General features: G+C 38.6%; 1 protein-coding gene across 4 annotated transcripts in view; it reads left to right on the forward strand.

The window, feature by feature from the left end:
* Nucleotides 1-448: 448 nt before the first annotated feature.
* CCDC91 (coiled-coil domain containing 91) overlaps nt 449-13,900 on the forward strand; it is a 155,503-nt gene continuing 142,051 nt past the window's right edge. The window contains exon 1 of one of the 4 annotated variants that reach the window (XM_037389837.1): nt 449-480. The gene's annotated coding sequence lies outside the window, so the exon portion shown is untranslated. Of the gene's footprint in view, nt 481-512; nt 1,100-9,439; nt 9,515-13,900 lie in introns of those variants that run through there. The other 3 variants (XM_037389836.1, XM_037389838.1, XM_037389839.1) reach the window with 3 other exon arrangements.

The following is a 13,900-nucleotide window of genomic DNA, read 5'->3' on the forward strand; positions in this document are numbered from 1 at the left end:
GGGTGGCAGCTGATGTTAACTAAACACGCTGCTGCTGTTTGAGGACAACGCTAGAGGCGACGAGCCCAAGGTCACCACGCAGGCGGGCGAACCACCGCCTTCTGACTGCAGAGCCGAAGGCCAAGAGGCTGCATCCCCGGACCGGGGCTGCTCCGAGACGGGCGCCAGCCGGTGACTCCAGCGGCTTCGGGCTTCCGTGACTGGCCCCGTAAGGCGCAGCACGGCGCCGTGGCGGCCGGGGAGCCGCTCCCCGAGGTACCCCCGGCGCGGGGTCCTCAGGCGGCGCTGGCGGTACCGGTACCGGTACCTCGCCCCCTCCCGCCCCCTCCCGCCTCAGGCGGCGGCGCCCGCGCGGGCCCTCGGCGCCACCCAATCAGCGACGGCCGGCTCGCAACGCGCGCGTGCGGGGCGGGCACCACGTGACTGGCGGGCTGGCGGCGCGGGGTGGGGGGGAGGGAGCGGCGTGACATCCACATCCGGGTGAGGCCGCGCTGCCCGGGGCTCCTGCGCGTGTCCGGCTCGCGCGCGCGGGGGCGGTTTTCCCGCGGCGGGGGCGGCGGCGCGCGCTGCTGGCGCGGGAGCGAGGCGCGGCGGGCTCGGAGCGCCAGCTGGGCCCGCCGGCCGCGGGGTCTCTGGCAGCGGCGGCCGCGGATCGGGCTGAAGCGAAGGGGGCAGCCGCCTCCCGCCCCCCACTGTGGCGGCTGCCCGCCTGCGCCGAGTAAGCCTCGCAGGGGCCGGCAGGCGCCGTGCCCAGCCGCTCCACAGCCCTCCCTTCACCGGGGTTCCGGGGCGAGAGCCGGCGGCCTGGTACTGACGGCGGGGAGCCTGGCGGCAGCGGTGCCTTCAGGTGATGGCCTGTGCCAGGCCTGCCCTGGTCTGCCTGACTCCTCCCCCGGTGCTGCCTCCGGGCCGAGCCCTACCTGTGCCCCCGCTGTGGCCCACCGGCACTGGTAACCGTGCGCGGCGGTGGCCGTGCTGAGCGGGTTGCCTGAAGGGTTGCTGCAGAAAGGGGGTTTTAGGAGTAGTGTAGGGGAGCCACAGCAACCTTCCTTCCTTGCACCAGAAAATTGATACCCCTGTCAACAGGAAGGAGAACCTTGTGAGTAGTTCTCTAGCCCAGAGGTTTGGAAATCTTGGCTACGACTTTTCTGCTCCTCTGCTTCTGAGGCCAAGCTGTGCATGGCTGAGTTGTCAGGCACGGTCGGGAATCTTAAGTTGTGGTGAAATATCCAGTCTGATTTTTCAGAGGTGCCTGTGTGCCTAATATCTGTTACTATAAATGTCAAAGTACTTCTGGAAAACTAGCTGAATCTTCAGGCATCTGAAACATTTTCTATACGTTTCTATAAATTCTGTAATTCTGGTCTTTGAACATCTTGGTTTGAGGCTTCTCATATTTTTAATAGGGTTGACTATATCCTCTTGATACCTCAGCACCTGAGCTTAACCTCTTACTCTGGGATACTCCCTTGATGAACTCTCTCTGCAGCTTTGATTCTTCTCAGGAGGCTATACTTCTATCTTCTAAGCACTTTTCCTATGTTAGCAATTCTTTTTGCCGATCGACTACACATCATGAATGCCTTTCTTGCCATCTTACAGCAGTATTTTAGTGGAGCTTTGGGTAGTTTTGTCGTAGTGCTTGAGCACCTGTTTCTATTTTTGTTCTCAACGTTTTCTGGCTGGTTTCATTTCTCCTGCTCTTCAGATTTTGCTTTTCTGCATGCGTTTCTTAAACTTGTTCTGATTGCCTCCATGTCCATGGCTTGAATGTCTAAGTAACTTGGTAGTAGTGTTCAAGTACTTCATTGCTTTTTCTTCAGGGATCTCAGTTTCTCAGTCACCAATACAGGCAGCAGACTGCTGACAGTTCTCAGAGTTTTCAGGGTAGATGATATCTGTTAATGAGCACTGTAGTGAACTCTATGCTGCTAAGATTTGAAAGAAAAAAAACGCAGCAGTGTTCAAACAGGTAATGCCTGGATGCTCAAGGTATAGTAGATAACCCCAGAGCCTTTTTCAGAACCTTTTAAAGAGATTCTTCATAATGTGGTGCAGATTTATTTTACGGTACTTTGAAAACAAGACAAACACAGGAGGCTAGGAGAGTAGCTTCTGTGCTGTGTGCCTCAACATGTCTTTGTGAATAGCATCATCAGTAATGCCTTCTGCTGTTAGTCTGGGACGTCACAGCCTCCAAGTTCTGGTTCTACCTTAAAGCTGAGATGGTGTTTTATCGTAGCTCATCTGAGGAGGTATGTGGATTTTATGCCCACCAGATTGAGACAGTGGACATCAAAGTAGTCTGTCACCTTTGGACATGCTTTTATCCAACTCTTTATTCTGACCATTGCTATAATTAAGTTTAAGGATTCCTTCCATTTAATTCAACATAGAGATAGAAATGGTTGAAAGCTGAGTATACCCGGTGACACATTTACATCTGTGATGTTCATACATAAACTTCCCCAAGGATTTTGAGACATACTGATCAGTCAGTGACTCACTAGAGCTCTCAATGTGATTTAAGTACTTTTCCATTTAATTACATGTTCCTTGATTGTTTTCTGCATGTCTTTGAACACCACGGAACATTAGACCAGCTCCTTTGCGTTTCTTTCCAAGTGATACAACTACTGCCAGAACCTGGTAAAGAATATATGTTCTCTAAACAGTGTTAGCTGTTTATATGCTGTGAGGCTGATGTTCAGGATGATGATAGCTACATAGATTTGTAGGTGCCAAAATACAAATGCTATAATGCATATTTCTGGTCCAGAGGAACAATTGGGTCACAATCCTAAGGGCAATAACTGGCACTCTCCAAATGTATGCAGAACTGCTAAGACATCCAAGTATGGTGTGTATCTGAGCAGCTGGCTTGATTCCTTCTGGCATACTGAAAACCAACTTCCAGGAAAGCTTGCAACACCAAATGGAAAAAAAGTTTGCGGTATGATGGAAACAAGCTTTTTTGTAACTCTGAATATAAAGTTCACAATACCTTCTTGCCCATGTTCATTTGAGTCAATTCAGGTTCACAGGGTGGTTGTTTCAGTCTGCAAGTGGTATACTCATGTGTTTTGTAATCTGCTAGTGTCCATTTGTGCGGTTTTGGACGCTTAAATGCTCTTACAAGAGAAGTTCTTTCTGCTTATGTAAAACTAATTTGATCATAATAGTGAAGGAAAAAACTTGTTAAACGACTCTTGATACTTCTTCAGCTGTGTTTTTTTCTTTTGTGTAGGGCTTTTTCCCTAGCACTCTATAGAGGTTTCAGGCTGCAGATAGTGTAAATTTTAAGTCATGCAGACTAAACCTACCTTTACATGTATTGTAAGTGGGAGATTATTTACGAAGTGTTGCAGTGTGACTTTCAGATGTTATATTTTAATATCTGTTAACATTGCACTTCTTTGTTACTTTGATATTTGTAATCATAAGAATGCATCAGAAATTCAAGGTGGGGCATATTTTTCCATTTTGTCTATCTCACACTTCTAAAGACGTGAAGATTTATGTGGAAATAACACTTGCTTGTGTTAGTAAAAATGACTACCTTAGATTTTGAAGTTGAATCTAGCTTTTCTGATAAGGCCTATTGCAACCTTAATCTTCTTCCTTTATTCCTTCGTGCCCCTTAAGCAGTGGTACCTGCTCTCCAGACCTGAGTCTCCAGGCGTGGTGCTGTTTTTACAGAAAGGGATTAAGTGATTTGTAATTTTCTTAATGCAGAATAACATAGTATCTGGGCTTTCTTGAGGTACAGTAGGATTCATATTCTTTTGTCCTAAAGAGTTTGGAATTGACCAATGTGAACAATTTTGGTTTTGTGACGTAGCATGCTTTTTTTCCTTTACATTGTTCAGTTGACAGATTATTTTTTTTGCGTGACCAAAATGAATTCTGGGGGTTCTGTCCACTCTTTCGAGGAAACCAAGGCTTAAAACTGTTAATTCCATCATAGGGTATGACTGGAGAAGCAGGATTGTGTACCCATAAATTTATTTTTAAGCAATTAGAGAGGAATTTTGAATTAAAGTGAATTAAATTTATTACTTTACTTATACCTGTTTGTATATAGGAATAGTCCTAAAGAGATTTTTAGGGATGACATTTTTATAGACTTACTCTGCAGTTTTTCAGCAGCTGGATGTGGCACCTGTTTGCCTTTCTTTGTGTACATAAGGCTAATATTTCCTGTTGATACATTGTTACAGGTGCTGTCTAGTAAACATTTCAAGCCTTTGAAACAGCTAGAATGAACATGATATAAATGTGTTTTGGATCCTCAGAAAGAAAAATGTTTCTCATGCTGATATAATGCCTATGCAACAAAATTAGTTTTTTCTGTTTGTCGTTAAAGTGGTCACAATTCAGGTTTTGTATGTCTTTCAGAGAAGAATCTAGAAATAGCTTTAGTTTAAGGTGCTAATTTTAGTCAATATAAAATTTATCTTCTGTTAAATTTGCAGAGTTCTAAGTTTTAGTTTTAAGAAAATCAAGCATGTCCAAACTACAGTGCTAACTTGGTAAAAAAAAAATATCTAAAATCTGAGGCAGTTTATGGAACACTGGCTTTAAAAACCTCCACTTAATGAAAACTACAGAGGATAAAATTCTGATTTTTAAGGTGCCCACCAGCAGCTCTGGTAATAGTTTTAGAATGTAAAGTTTTCACCTGTTCAGCAGTTTTTTTGATCAAAAAACCAAATTTGAATGTTTTAGATAATTTTTGTGAATCTCCTTTTTTGATAATAATATGGCATTGTAATACTTCTATATTAACTAGTCAGGCAAATTTCCCAGTCCAGTGAAACTTAAGTCGGGTCTTGTCCAATTCTTTCACCTTTACACTCCAGGAATGTTGCTTCTCTTATTTTAATGCAGTCCTTCTGGAAAAGATGGCAGGTTTTTGTGCACATATGCAAACTAATTTTAGGTGACTATGCAGCAGTAATGGCTGGGGATTTTTGTTTGGTTGTTTCAGGAAAAAATAGTTTAAACAATTATTCTGGTAGCAGTACTGTTTTCAAATTACGACTTTTGCTTCTGTTCATCTTCCTGCTGGATTATAAGGCTGTAGCAGATACTGTACAGGAGAAAGCAATCAGTACTGGAGAGCAGGTTGCCTGTAGTCCATGGAATACTGTTGGAAACTGGCACCAAGGGCTGACAATATTAAAAAATATTTTCATTGGAAACAAGTGATATAGGGTGTGCAAGCACATGTTAAGGTACAAAACGTCCAAACCCAAATTCTTCCAGTTGGAAAATTACTAATTTCAAGGCTATAGACCTGCATGTATTAGAGCTGTTGCTTTTACTTCAACAGGGGACTTAAAAAGGTGTTTAATGTGATGTGTTATTTCTATAAAAGCAGTTCACAGAACATTACTGCAGAGAATATCAATGTTTGAGTATGCTTATTGGTTGTATTTCAGTTTTTGTATGTATTGAAGAATTGTACTCTGATTATGTAGTATTGCATTCTTAACTGTTAAGTGACAACACAACCATGCCAAGGCGCTATAGTCTTTTGATCTGAATAGAAACAGAAAAATACACAATGTGCAATCTGTTTCAAGTGACGATAAATATGTATGAAAGTGTAATGAAAATTCAGTACTTCATTATGTATATTATGAGCTGGGAGGCATGTCCTCTGAGCGGTGGCCAAGTACTTTGGGCTTGGCTAGTTCTGAGAAAAGGAGGCTGAGGGGTGGCCTCATCGCTCTTTACAGCTTCCTGAGGAGGGGCACTGGAGAGGGAGGTGCTGATTTCTTCTTCCTGGTATCCAGTGATAGGATATGTGGGAATGGTTCAAAGTTACGCCAGGGAGGGTTTGGACTGGATGTTAGAAAGCATTTATTTGCTGAGAGGGTGGCCGGGCACTGGAACAGGCTTCCAAGAGAGGTGGTTAGTTTCTCAAGCCTGTCGATGTTTAAGAGGCATTTATTTAGATAATGCCCTTAATAACATGCTCTAACTTTTGGTCAGCTAGTTGGACTGCACAATAGTTGTAGGTCCCTCCCAAGCGAAATATTCTATTCAATTCTGTGAACGCTCTGGGGAAGAGATGCAGCTGTGGATGAAGGCACTGAATAAATGTGAGCTGAAATGGATGATAAATATTTGCTCTAAGTTGTAGACTTTTCAAAAAAATAACTGCTGTAGACATACTTGCTGTTGCACATGTTCTTTTGGGCACACTGAATGAAGCTGGGAGAAATCTGTAAGAAGATGAGGAGGTTTAGAGGTGCTTCATCTATTGTTACTTACCCAGAATAAGTACCTGCTTTCTGGGAAAATCTCATCATTAATCCTTGCTGAGGTTGGGGTCCACATTCCCCTGGTACTGTTTGGGGCTTTTCATTATGTCCGGGGGATCTCTCTGTCAAGAACTGCCCTCTGAGCCTGGCTGTAGAGGATTACTGTTAGTCTGTAAAGGCTATTTTTCAAGTACTGGGAATTGCTCAGGGATTGCCCTTGTGCCTTCATTGAGCACAGTGTATTCTTAAAGATTATGGTATGTAGGTGCCTCCTACAAATGAAGAATGGGGCTCCTGAATTCTCTGTCCCCACATTTACATGTGGTATCTTCTGTAATGCTGAGGAAAGCTTAAAGCTTTGGAAGTTTCAATGGATAAATGGGGTTTCTTCTGGCTTTAAGTCATCATCTAAAGGGAGCAGTAACATCAGGGCAATGTGATTCTGCAGTATATGATTATATAAACTACTTCCCTTTTGATTTCAGGCTCTATGGTAAAGCATTAGGAAAAGTGTGAAGGGGGCAGAATGTATTTAATTTTTTTTTTTTTCAGACACATTCATTCTGAGGTGGGCTGACTCCCTTTTAGAAATGGGTTGTGGAGTCCCACAGTTAGTGGTTGGTCCCTGAGAGTCTGGTGAGTTTCAGTTTGTTATTACAGAATTTGTACTGATCATCACTGTTTCCAGTATGCTTTGCTGAAGTTTTTATGTATCATTAATGTTACTAATGATGAATTAATGAAATGTGAACCCAACAAATTTAAACATTTTTTTATTTTTTAAAATGTTTATTTATAAAGCTAAATGTAAATAATTTAAAAGTAATTTGCCAATTGACAAACTCATTAGAACTTACAGGACCACTCATGTTAGAAAGGCACAGGATATGGACTGTTTCTGTTTAACAGACTGTGGAGGTATGGAAAAGCATTAGTAGGATCATGTCATCATTGTGTGTGTGCAGATCCTGTTCTGAAAAATAACTTAAGGGACTTAAGTCTTTCTAATAGTCTTTGTTTTCTAAGTTTTCATTCCTTTTCCACATTCGATTTGCAATTACTGTCTGAGTAGTAGTAAGAAAATGGAAAGGATGTAATCAGTGAGTTGCAGGAGCTTGTGGCCAGTGACAGTCCTGTTTAAAAAAAATAATTTGTAGAAAAAAACTTCCTGTGCCTTACTTCTAGAGGAATTGCAGACTGACTTTAGAGAGAAGTGTTTGGTAAGACAGTGGTGGCTTTAGAAAGTATCTTCAGTAGTAAAAGCTTACTATTTTTTAAGTCAAAATCTGTAAGTGATAATTAATGTACAGTTCCTTATTAATAAAGAAAAAGGCAAAACAGACTACATGCATTTCTGATCTGTTAGCACAAACCACTGATTTTTATTTGATGTCCATCTGAAGCTTTCTAGAAGTGTTGCAGCTTGTATGTTTTTTACTAAAAATGTTTATAATGTCCTTCTTAAGGGATGAGGGTAGGGCAGATCAGAATTCCTTGGGGGGATAGTGATGGGGGTCCAGAATCTTATCACCTCAACATCGGTGGTCCGTTCAGTCCAACTTGTTGGTGGACAAATAATTTTGTGTGAAATGAGCTGGGGAGCTAGCCAGGTCATACACACCTATGATTTCCATTTGTGTTAAGATCAAACTGCTGCTTTATCAGTAGCTGTAAGATAAATGTAAAACTTCAGGACTGGCTGTTCAATGTTCTTTATCTTTGGGTGATTTTTTTTTGCTTTTTTCTTTTTTTAGGGTGTTATTTAGGGTATTCATTTCTTTATGGCCAGGATGTCAGAGCTGGGTACACGTTTAATTGGATGGAAATGATAATAGCAGCTGGGAATAAGACTTTGTATTTTTGATGTCTTTTTGTGTGTATTTTTGGTTAAGAATTCAAGCCACACCTAATGTAGGACTTAAAATACAAAAGCAACTGAAACTGCTAACAAAAGGAAGATGGTGGTGTTTGGTGTTTTTTTGTAATTATTTTTTTTTGTAAGATAAAGATTGTGTGTCTGCAGACATCTTGAGACATGAGGGAAGAAATACATTGCGTGGTTTTCTCTGACCAGAGAAAACTGAGGACAATTGATGCCCCTTTGAGATGTGTCTTATTCCTTAAGCAGCAGCAGACTTCAGTTTTGGTTAGTGGTAGCTGCTTTCTTAAGCCGGTTGTGAAAAGTTTACATAATCCCCTAAACCATTTAAATGCTGAGTGAAACAGGTTGGTTAACCTAGCTCTGAAAGTAGTTTATTGTTTAAAATAAACGAACAGACCCCTTTCATCTGAGAAGCAGGAACTAACAATCCATTGCAGCAACTCATTAAAAAATTTGAACTCAATATACAAAGTATGAAGGGATTCTCTGTAACAATGTGTTACAAGCCTTAAAAACATAATTTCATAAGCAAATTTTTATCTTCCTCCCTGGGGATTATATTAAAATGAAATAATTCAAGATAAAACCAGTCTTTGTTGCAGTGGTACATTGCTTAGACTTCTGTTTTCTATTGGGGTGTAAAGTTAGTTGGAAAAGAAGCTGTCAGAAAACAATCCTAATCTTCTACATATGGTTTTGCTATAATGGATAAAACCTAGGAATCTGAATTCATTGACTGAATTCATAGGCCTAATAGGAAAATAAAATGAAACTGTATATGGTAGAAATAGGTAACTATTGACCTAAGCTGGGGGGGATGACATAAAAATAAAATAGAAATAAAATTGAGTGGTTCATCTAACACTTTTGTTTGCATGGCATGCTCTATTTCTCTACAGCAATTTCCTGTTAGTTTGTGCAAGGGACTGTCAGCGTCTTCAGTTAATTTGTGCTAAGCCAGGCAGCAGATTTTGTTGGGTATTAGGCTGCAGTTAAGCCTGGACACAGGTCGTTGGTCAACAGGTAGTATCACTGCTGCAATTACAACTTTTTTTTCATGTTCTTCTCTTCTGAGAAATTTGTCCAAGGAGCAAACTTCTTTTCTGTTTTTCTTTCTGTGTATTCAGGCTGAATTTGTGAGTGTTATTTTTCTGACTGCTGGCCCCTGCAGTAAGAGGAAGGGACTAAAAGTTTGCTGATCTAATATGCTTCTCATTGTGATGGTATCTGCAACATATGGGCTGTGAAGAACAGTATAACTAATTGAAGTTACTGTTTGTTGTGCTTTGCTATCTACTTCCTACAGGTGTTTGTGTCTGATCTCAGTCCATTGAAAGGCACATGAAAGCCATTCCTTGATGTAAGTGTAGCTTATATTTAAAAGACACTGTTACTGAGTGATAAATAAATTTTGTAGGTGTTGAATAGATGAACAGTTCTGATTGTTTGCTATAAGCCATCCCTTGATGTAATAGTTGGTGAATTTTATATTCAGAGTGCCAACTAGATCAGAGAAGTAAGTGGATTTGGATGTTAAGTAAGTATTATCTGTGAGAATTAATGCGTGTGAGAGAATAGGTAGTAAAGTAGTAGATTACACTGAGCTAGGCTGCAGGTAAAGTTTGAAGGTTCAAAATCCCAAACTTCCAGAGGTTTAGAAATGGTTTTGTGATGCTAGGTTGTTGTAGATGAGGGACCAAATGAATCTGAACTTCAAATAGGGCACATGAAAATAGTACCTATTCATTGCTAGTCAATTCTTTTCTCTTCCAGGCTATCAAAAAGGTAGCTTTTTATACAAAGGAAAATAGCACTGGCTGTGCTTTCCTGTTAATATTTCTGAAAAACCTCTGAAACAGTTTGCTCTGAGAGGTTATTTAGTGAATGTGACAATGAGTCCTTAGCACAATTTGCAGTAGTAATGGCAAACTTAGATTAAGGTACAAAACTGAAGTGCTTTGAATATTGATTTAAAGTCCATACTAACTATACTTTTGAAATATTGTGGTGTCTATGTAAACAGGTATAGATGCCCTTTACAAGTAAAGACAAATACTAAATTCCCTCTTAAGCCAGTCCTCTTTGTTTTTTGTTAGAGGTTCTATGGAATGTTTATTTTCACGTTTCAGAGCCAAAGAAGTCAGTTGATGACTAATACGTTGTGCTTGTTCTTTATTGTATTTGCTTTAGTTTTTGTTACAATGTAATTTCTTGCAGGGAATGATAAATAAGAAAGTTGTGAAACATGCTGCCAATGCAAGAGTTTACTTTTAATCAGAAGAATTATTTGGCTGCAAATTAGTTTTGAATAGAGCAAATTGTAAGGAGAAGAATAAGAAAAAAAAAAGTCTTTCCTTATTTTAATTACAGTTGAAGTCTTCATAGAATAGGAGACACCGATAAGTACATATAAAAAGTAATTAGGAAAACATTGATTATAGAGTTTGATCTGTTTGAAACCTGTCATCTAGTACCAGGTAAACGTTGTGTTGCATACAGTGCTTTCTGTACATGCTCTAGATTCTGAAGTCCTGTTTTGCTTGTAAGTAAATAATTATACTAAATAACTGCTAAATGTGCTAAATAATTGTAGCTTTATACCATGTCTCTTTTAACTTTCTGAATAAAGTGAATGTACATAAAAGCTATTTGATATTCGGTGTACTGCTGCAAAACTTGGTCTTGTAGTTCTTTACAGTTGAATTTTTCCTTGTTTGCCAGAACACAGTGCTAGAATTGATTTCATTTATCTTGAGGTGGGCTTGAAAGAAAGATTGGAATGGCATTACTTTGATTTTTTTAGTATACTTTTATACTAGAATTTCTTTTAATATGCTTTAATTTTATACATTTATAAAATACGTAGGTATTAAGTGAATACCTACATTTTCACTTAAATATCTTTTATTTATCGCAAAACACAAGACAGTGATTTTTTTATTTTTAGCTTTTAATTTCTGAAGAGACCTGCAGTCAACTCCTTTGCACTAGGCTTACTCTTTTTTCAAAACTTAAAACACTTTCCTATGTTACAATTCTTGAGTTTAGTGTGTGTGTATAGAGAGAAATAAACTGGAAATCCTGTCTCTGAGGATTGGAATTTAAGTGTAGTTTTAGATGGAAAACAAAATATTTTAGCATACACTTGCCAGTTAAGCTTTTAAAAGGACTTTCCATGGAGTGCAACTTCTGAAATAATGCAGTGCTTCTAAAAGGTTTCCATGTGATACACATGCCACAGTTGACCTGCTTTTAGTTTACAAGCTGCAGGAGTGAAATTAACAGCATCTTGGCCTGATCAAGTATAGAATGAAGTAAAGTTGTACTTAGTTTGCTGGCTTTCAGTGAGGTCTTGTGACCTGTGATATGTTCTGCTGGTGGGCTCTCCAGTTTTTCTCATGTTTCTTTCTGTTACATGGGAAACTTTATAAACAGTTTACTTTTTTTTTTTTACGGGCAAGTTTTTGCACACTTGATTAGCACTAATGTATAGTAACATTGTAAAATGACTGTGGAAAGAGTCTCAGAGGTTGAATTTAAAACCATTTTTGTTTAAAAGTTACAGTTTCCTTAAAAATGTTTCATAAAGAAATTTAATACTAATTACAATATGATGAATGATAAAATGAAATATTGGTACTCCAGAATCAGATTAATTTTATTATTGGAAGATAGAAAATACTATTTGCTTTAGGGTTTTTGTGAATACTTTTTTTCTAGTTAATGAATGCTTACAAAAATGTGTGCTACAGCTATCTATCAGTATTGAAGGTATTTGAGATTTGGTGGAGTTATCCTTATAATTGCGTGCATGATCTGCCTTTAATGTTTATGAAGAGGCCTGACCTACCCTTTGTTGGAGTTGAAAGAGCAATACTGCTGTGTGCACAGCTGAGCAAAGTTATGAGTTGCTTTTTGGTTTTGTTTTGTTGTTTTTTGGGTTTTGTTGTTTTGGTGGTTTTTTTTTTGTCGTTGTTGTTGTTTTTTTTACATTGTAGCAAGCAAAAAATACATAATATAAATCCTTAATATTTCCAGTGCACAGTTTTAAAAGTAAACCACCTTTTTCATGCGTTTGAATGGGGCCAAGGTAATACTGTTAGAAAGTGAACTTAAAAGGTTTCAAAATGTTTTTACAAGGGTAAAGATACTGACCTGCTGGATTGCCTTAATGTATTCCAGTGTGTGTTTAAGAAGGATTTAGGAAGCTAATTGATCCAGTTATTGTGATATGAACTGTATTAAAGACACGTAGTAAAATAGATGCATGTCAGGGCTCAGTGAAGAACACTTAGCAAGAATGCTCAAAAATAAAGTGACTTGAATTCTTTTTATATTACTGGTGGTCTGCATGGTATATGTAGACAACACACTTGGAAATGAAGTGATTATCTTTCTAATATACCTGAATCATTTCTCTTTAAAAAAAAAAAGAAAAAAGAAAAAAAAGAAAAAGGTTAACAAAGTTGTTGCAAAACATACACATTTTTATTTTAAATGGTTGACTTCAGGTAGCAGCTATGCTTAAATTGTTCAGATTTCCTCATAGTGTAACATACACTGTCATCTGATTACAGTGTCTAGTTTAGGAGTCTAGAAAATAAATAAGTTTTTATTTTAAAAATAAAAGATTATTCAATTGTATCTCAACATTGGATCACATGGAAAATTGCACACATCTATTTAACCTGGTTTAACTATAAATGACTATGGAGCATCTGGAATTAGTAAAACCAATGAAGGATAAACACTGGCAGTATCTTTGTTACAGGAGGGGCTACTGTGTAGTTTTTGTTTTATTAATGCAATCCTGGTTCCTCCACTAGATTTGAGTTATAGAACCACACGCTAAATAAAAAAGTGAGGGAAGGGTGAAGGAAGACCAGTAGTTTGTAGAGCTGAATTTAGTTATAGTCTTCTGGCAACTGCACCTCCTGTTCAGTATCCTGGTGACAGCCAGCCAGGCTGATTTCTGAGCTGCTCTCATTAAATGCACTAGGCTTGAATTCCTTTAAATTATTTTGGCATTTTTGATTTAAAAAAAGATTTTCTTTGTTCTTATTTTGTGAAATGTTTTATATAACAATTTTTTGTGTAAGTTGTGCACTCAGCAATAGTTGTCCTGGGAAAATAGTGGTTTGATTATAGAAAAAGCCTAACGTATTATGCATAAATGAAGGAAAAAACTTGTGATTTTTCTGTTAATATTATTTTTAGCAATCTGATATTATAGAAAATGACTGGATTACCTGAAGTTGTCCACTCACATAAAATTTTTTCTTAAATTTTCTACAGGAAATTATGGCAATTACCTGAAACTTTTAATTGTTAAATGCATTGATTTTTTTGTTATTATTGTGTAAGCATAGCATATTAATCATTATTCTTCAAATATTCAAGCTTTTTCTTGCTGACTTTAAGTCAAGCAGAACTTGGCTTCATTGGGAATTCTGCTGACTAAAGACTATGTAATTGCCCAGCAATTTATGTCGTTAAAAGATACCACTCCACATAGTTTATGCTTTTGAACCTGAATGTTCTGCTTTTTTTCTCAGTGTTGCCAGAAGGGATCACTTCTGCATAGTAATTTATGGATAAATTTCAGTAGTTCTCTTTAAACAGTGCCGGTTTCAAAAGCTGTTAGTTCTGTGAATATGTAAGATCCTTGTTAACTTAAATAATTCCATGAATTCTCAAGTATATTATATACAAGTTCACTATATACATATATAAATAAATAAATGTA

This window comes from Falco rusticolus, chromosome 5 (genome assembly GCF_015220075.1).
Source record: "Falco rusticolus isolate bFalRus1 chromosome 5, bFalRus1.pri, whole genome shotgun sequence".
NCBI classification, from domain to species: Eukaryota; Metazoa; Chordata; class Aves; order Falconiformes; family Falconidae; genus Falco; species Falco rusticolus.